Source organism: Gymnoscopelus microlampas (assembly GCF_963454915.1).
Source record: "Gymnoscopelus microlampas genome assembly, chromosome: 14".
Taxonomy (NCBI): domain Eukaryota; kingdom Metazoa; phylum Chordata; class Actinopteri; order Myctophiformes; family Myctophidae; genus Gymnoscopelus; species Gymnoscopelus microlampas.
The window spans coordinates 13715243-13722742 of NC_139951.1; positions in this window are offsets into that span (position 1 = coordinate 13715243).

The following is a 7500-nucleotide window of genomic DNA, read 5'->3' on the forward strand; positions in this document are numbered from 1 at the left end:
TGTGTGCATGGTTGTTGGTTGTTTTGTCACTTTGCAAAAAAAATCTAACTTGAAGCGTACAACAATCTATGGTGTCATGTGATTAACAACAATATTTTGATCACAGTGTATTAAATGTACTTTTATTCCTATAATTTGCAAGCCATATGGTATCTTGAGCTCAGACAGGTATTGTAAGCTGACCTCTAAGCTATTGTACTGTAGTTGATGGAATATAATGAGAAATTCGCAAGCTTATTTATTGCTTGCGAAAAAAGTAGGTGACCCTTAAATGACCTTGACCCACAAAGTAGCAGACAAAAGCTCATACAATAGTGTTTTGTTTCACAAGATCTTTTGGAGAACACAGAACACGCTGGTGATCCTTCAGCCTGAGTAGCTACAATAAATTGTAATAAAACAGCTTTAGCTGCCTGTTTGTTGTGTTATACTACTCACCTTATCTACTTTCATGTAAGTCATGTTTAAACATGGCCTTCTTGTATAGTTTTGGTATCTAGTTGCTTTTACTCACAGAACAAGCCTTATTTACTAACACCACAAGCACACAATACAAAAAGGACTGGGAAATATGTAATTATGAGATGCTGTGTCATGATTATGAGATCATGACTCGTCATGGCATGTCATGATTATGAGAGCATTTTCAGGTCAGGATACCAATTTTATCCAATCAGAATAGAGAACTCAGACAGGGTACAGATTAAACAAGTGAAAGTGTAAGTGATGACACAAAGAAATGAGCAGACAAAATTGGAACTGGAACACTAAAAATTAAGCTGATAAATGGGTACTCTCTCCTGAATTTTGTCACCGTACCTGAAAATGTATTTTCTGTTTATTAAAGAGCCTGAGAGACAAGGAGACTCCTGTTACTCCATCTATATAGCAATGATTCAATGAAGTCATAATTATGAGAAAGTATAGGATTTATTTTCTTACATGGGAAATGGGCTTCCATGAAAAACAATAATTCTAAAATCAATTATTTTATGAAGCTACGTTAAAATAGGTTTGATCTGTTCAAAATGTTTGGTTTTAGTTTATCCTTTTGCTGAAGATTTCTTAACACGCTGGAGTTCATTTCTTGTATCCAGCAAAAAGTGCATTACAGTAATCAAGTCTTTAGCCTGGGATCCAGACTGATTTGCAGCGAATCAGTCGAGATTCCAGGCTAATCAAGTCTACTGTAAATAAAAGTGTGAAGGCAGCTTTTCATAACCTGACTGTGACAGGAATCATTAAGTTTAGATTACTAAGATGATAAAAGGAATTCTTGGAAGATATTAGACACCAAACTGCACACAAAAGTCTGAGTAAACATGAAAATTACCCCAGAAGTGTTGAAGTGAAATGCTGTTTGACCACATACTGATCTGTTTGTCAAACTTGAAATTGCTGTCAGAAGTCACATGCACCAAGGTTCTTGACTGATGAGTGGATGTTAGTCCTTAGGGGCCCCAGAGAGGTAATGGAAGACACTAAATCATGACCAAGAAAGGAGTAACTGGTCTTGCTTTCATTGAGTGTTAAACAGTTGGTGTCCATCCAGATTCTGATATCTGTAAGGCAATTCCACCACTGCATGCATGGCCATTTACCAATAAGTCAATCATTGTTATCAATTGTGCAGCCCTAGCACATCTCACCTCTGTGTTTGTCAGCACCTCAGCTTACTGCAGTGGTTCTCAACCTGTGGGTTGGGACCCCCACATGATTTATGGGGGGGTCCCCAGATGACAATGAAGTGACAATTTAAGGACTTTTAAGACCTTTAAGAAAAATAATTTTAAAAAGACTGTATCAAGAGTAATCAACGAACGACAAGTATGGTGTAGGCCTACTATAAAAACTGGTCAAACATTGGCCAAATTGTCAAATAATATAAGCAAGAGGCAACAATTGTGAAAATAGCTGATCTACAAGCTGTGAGCTTGTAGATCTGCTTGTTAGGGTGTTCAAATATGATTGCAGCAGGCTTAAAAGGTTGAGAACCACTGGCTTACTGCAACGAATGCCAGTGTGTGTGCGGTTTGAGACCAGAAGATGGCGCTACATACAACAGTATATCATCACCAAAACACTGTCCAGGCATGTGAAGAATTACATCTGGGAACAGAATCAACCTTATTGTGGCATCACAGGTTTACAGGTGTAAAGAAAGTGGGTGATTTTCTTTTTTTCCCTGTGTGGCTAGAGTGAGTGTTGTCGAAGTGACTCGTGGTCTATATCAGTGGTTCTCAAAGTGGGGTCCAGAGAACCTCAGGGTTCCTTGAAGGGGTTCCAAATGTACCATTACAGATCTGTAACTCTGAGAGCGCACTAAATGGAACCAAATGGTCCATTTGTACGCTCTCAGAGTTATGGGGGTCCTTGAAAAAACACATGCAATCAACAAAGACCTTGCCCAACAAAAAAAGGAATGCCGTTACTTTGGATTAATGACATTGTCCAGTGATTATGACACAAGTTGAGTCCCCTCTCTGTTGAACTGTGAAATGAATCTTGTACTGGATGAAAACTCAGGATTTTCCAAGCCTCCACTGTAAATCAGTCATTTTTCGATAAAGTTATGGATCTTGGTCACATCTGGATGAATAGAAGTGTCAGAAGTGTCAAATGTGATTATTTGACACTTCTTTTTCCCTTTTCTGAAAACTACAAATAATGGGAGCTTATTTCACCCACATGTACCTGTAAAGCTGTGATGTGACAATAAAAGATGGATTAATACTTATGGAGGCCCGCCCTTGGGTCAATCATCTTTTACGCAAACACACTGCTTTGGTTGAAAGGAATGTGTGAGTCAATAAAGTACCTGTAGACATTTTATCATACAGGATTTATAGGATATACAGTTTTAACATGACGTGAAATACATATAATAATATATCAAAGACATTTTCTGTACCTGTATCTGCGGTTATCTGACCCTCTGGCTGAAGGGCCCACATATTTAAGAGTAAATTGACAATGGACTTTGTGGCCCAGTGGTCCCCAGGAGCCCCTGGTATTCAAGGGCCCAAGCCATTGGGCAAAGTGTCTTGCTCAGGGACACTTCGACACGTGTACTGTGCGGGCCGGGAAGCAAACCAGTGACCTTCTGATTACCAGGCGGCTCCTCTACCCACTAAGCTATAGGTATGTGCATCTACTTGGCACACAGTTGGTGTCGAGTTTTGAACTTCTGCCAGAAGTCAAATCAAATCTGGGCGAAATGATTAATTTAATATAAAATTTTCGCCCTACAGAAAATGCATCAAATTAAACATTTGCTTGTGAATAATTGGTTTAGTGGTGTTGTGTATCATGTAAAAATCTGTGCTATTTATTTGACCAGAATGTAAAAATGGTTGACAGCTGGGTAAACATATTGATCAATTTCAAGATATCTGCTTGGGTTCAGATAATGTGATGAGCATTTACAGTAACCCTTAGGATGGAGCGTGACAAAGACAGTGATGTTAAGTTTAGCCATCGGGCTTGTGAAGGTGTAATCAATTAACCACATGAACACTAGCATATCTATTCTGATCATAATATAGGCAAACATTCTGCAAAAACAGGTAAAGAGGTTTGGTGTAGAGGGAAAAAAACGAGGGGACCAAGTAAGTACAAATCTCTGGGGGACACCAGTCAACTTAAAGGACGACTTCTCCCATTTTCTTTTTTTTAACAAATATTTTTATTAGTTTCACAGTTTTGACATGAAATCAGGTAAACATTTTGTATATTTCCATTTTCTCCCTTTTCCCACCCCTCCCCCCCTATTGTTATTGCTGTCACATTTTTTCCTTTTAAAAAAAAAATAAAGACAAAAAAATTCTGTTATCAAATACATTGGAACAAAGAAAAGTACCGGACATAAACAACAAAACATGATTTAGATTCGACACAGATAATGAAAATGTAACAGAAAATAAATAATAAATATAATTTTAGAAAGAAATGTTCACATCAAAAGACAGACAGAAAGACAATTAAAAATAAAATAAAAAATGAAATACACACAAGATGGATTGCTCAGATGCCGACGTGCCACGCGCCCTTATAAGCAACTCAGAATGCTATCTATCAGTCATATATCATACCACAGACATATAGAGGTCTAGATTTCTATTTGGTCAAATAATTAAAGTAAATAGAGAACAGAGAGGAAAAGAAGAATTTAGCCTGTTAGAAGCACTGTCAGACTTGACTTCTCACATTTTCAACCTATCTTCATATCCATGATAATATGGTACAGTTTTTGTCAACTTGGTCTGTGTCTCAGAGGAGGGCTGTGGACAGTTCAGCAACCAGTGACATCATCGATGGGGAATCCAATTCCTGGAAAGTTAGCATGCTATAATGTAAGCCATTGTTCTCGTGTTAATAACAACTTTTATACAAATTTGTAATCTTGTTTGAAAAAAAGGGTAAAAAATCTGCCTAACGATGATGTCACGGGTAGGCGGGGTTCTGAACTGTCCACATCCCTCCTCTGAAACAGGGAGGGGTAGAAGAAAATGGTACCACGTTATCATAAGCATTAATGAGGACCAATTATATGAAAATGGGTGAAGTCATCCTTTAAGGATATAACGATATGAAGATGTCTTTTGACAGACTATTGACTATAATTTTATAGTTTATTACCTTATTTCACCAGCATTCTAAATTAATTATAGATTAATCAAAAAAATAACTGACAAATGTATCGATTTATGAAAATAATTGTTAAATTGCAGCCTGAATTAAACAGAAGACAATATCTAATACAAAGTGGATCACCTATGTATGTATTTATTTTTGATTTATCTGTATAAATCAAAAATAAATACATACACAAGCCTCAGGACATTGAGAACAACATGACAAGGCTTCCAATATAGTACAATGTTGCGCAAAAAAGTTCAAATAGCTAATCAACAAGCTCATGGTTTTTGAAAACCATTGAAATGTTTGCCTATAATGGCATTCCCAAAGCTTAAAGTGGTTACGTGTGTCTTTGGGATTAATCAATGAAATGTAGTAACAAGAGCTTGTGACTAAATAATAGCTTTACGTACTTACTTATGCCTATCACTCCTTTGCATGGAGCATAGGCTGTTGACTACAATCCGCCAGAGTCCTTTATCCTGGGCCTACTTTTCCAGTTGTTTCCATGTCAGGCCACTGCTTGATGTCAGTGTGAAGGTCACTGCGCCAGGTGTTCTTTGGCCTTCCTCTCTTTCTTGAAGAGAAATAATAACTATACATTGGATAAAATAAAACACAGTTTTGGACATGCAACATTTCAGCCCGACAGCGACGAACCATATTTACCAAAGGAAAGTGCAGGAGGTGCAATTTCCCCATGTAGAATTGGAAGACATGAATTCGGGAGGAGAATTCAATACAGTAATGGCATGTAGGGGAGAAAAAGCAACTCATGACTCAAGAACATTTGACCAGAATTGATCTTACAATTCAGGTTGCATTGAAACTAATATTGTTAGAGAGAGGATATATTGTCTATTACACCTAAATGGGTAGAAGATAACATGTTGCCAAAGCCAATTGTCAATGACCTCTGAGGATAAGTGATTGAGAGCGAAAGCTGATTAAGGTCATTCTGAAGAAAAACAATGACAAATTGACTTTTAGTACTTCCATGTTGGGAAAGACACCTTGCCATTCCTCTCTCTCTCTCTCTCTCTCTCTCTCTCTCTCTCTCTCTCTCTCTCTCTCTCTCTCTCCCAAGTACATGTATTAAGTACAGTACTTTTACACAAGGCCATTTTACAACTTTTACCATTACAATTATTTGACAGCTTTAGTTACTTTGAAGATTTTGATTATTAAAACCAAACATACATTAATCAATTAAGCCCTATTTAAAACTATTTTTAAACTCTATTCGAAAATAGCCAATCTACAAGCTCACACCGCATCGCAATGAAATGCGTTATGAGCTTGTAGATCTGTTATTTTTGGAAATATTTTGACACATTTTGTAAACTTGAAAGGAAACTTGTGAAATGGGATATTCACCATATTGAGTAAATGGTACCTTAAGTATATTTTGATGCCAATACGTTTGTACTTTTACTCAACAAAAAATGTTAATACTTGAGTTTTACTTATAGAGTATTTCTACATTGTGGTATTGCTACGTTTACATTACTTAAGTCAAAAGATATGAGTACTTCTTCCACCACTCTCTCTCTCTCTCTCTCTGCGCTGCCTCCTCCTCCTGGGAAACCTGGCAAACCTATCAATATCCAGATATCAGATACCTGTCCCATCTACGACCCTTCCCACTTCCACCACGGAGGAGCCCTGACTGACTAAATTGGCGGTGCTATCTGATGATTGGCTTTGTGGGTATAACGTCATTGATTTTCTTCCATTCAATTACTCCTTCCGCGCTGAGAGCTAATTCAGTTAAGGGACTCAGGCCTTGTAAGAGGTCATTCTGAAGCAAAGTGTGGGGCCTCCTATGCCAAAATGCTTTCATCTTGATGAGGATCTGAATGTTTCAGTGTGACTCTTCTGCCGATAGTCTAAAAACACGATGCCCACAATGGATGCCAAGCATTGTAGGATACCCTGCTCTCCTTACCTGGGTACTGGGCAGACATTGATTTGCAGAGCTACAAAGATAAAGTCTTGTCTGGTTTGAGTGCGGTGACCAGACATATTACTATTGTCCCGGTTTGACCGGGATTGTCCCTTGCGGCAAGCAAGATAGGGCCCCTAGGTGTGCTAAGTACTACAATAAATGTCCCCCATTCTGATGTAAACCACAGGTGAAAAAAATAAGAAACCGTCAAAAGTAGCAAAAATAGGAGATCTACAAGCTCATAATGCGTTGCGGTCGACACGTTATGAGCGTGTAGATTGGCTATTTTTACTAAACAGAAAATACATTTGTGGGTTACAAACTTCATCCAATCAGGAGAGAGAAGCCCACAAAGATTATCAATCAGCTTGTGTTCCAGTTCCAATTTTGTCTGCTCATTTATTTGTTTCATCACCTCCAATTTCACTTGTTAACCCTATATCCTGTATGAATTATCTCCCCTGATTGGATGAAATTGGGATCCAGACCTGAAAATGAATGTTATGTTTACTAAAGAGCTAGAGAGTCAGGGAGACCTATGTCATTAACACTCTAGTTTATAGCAAGAGCAACACATTGCTATAGGAATATAGAATATATTTAACACTTATCTAATAACAATAAAAACATCACTTTCAAGCTATGACCTTACTATCATTTACCTAATTACTTTGTTTCATTCTAGTTTAGTTTGTGATGCTTTTCTCCTTTTTTGTAGTCTTGTTTGTTCTGCACCCTGACACCAACTGAATTTGATAGAATTGGGTCCTGAGACATTATCACCTGCTCATGTTGTATGCAAGCAGTCTTAGTTGTCCCTGAGGTGGCCGCAAATTTACAAGATTGCATAAGTTCGACAAGAATACAATAATTTGCGGGATGGGATGGGAATGGAGAAACAGAATCATTAGAGA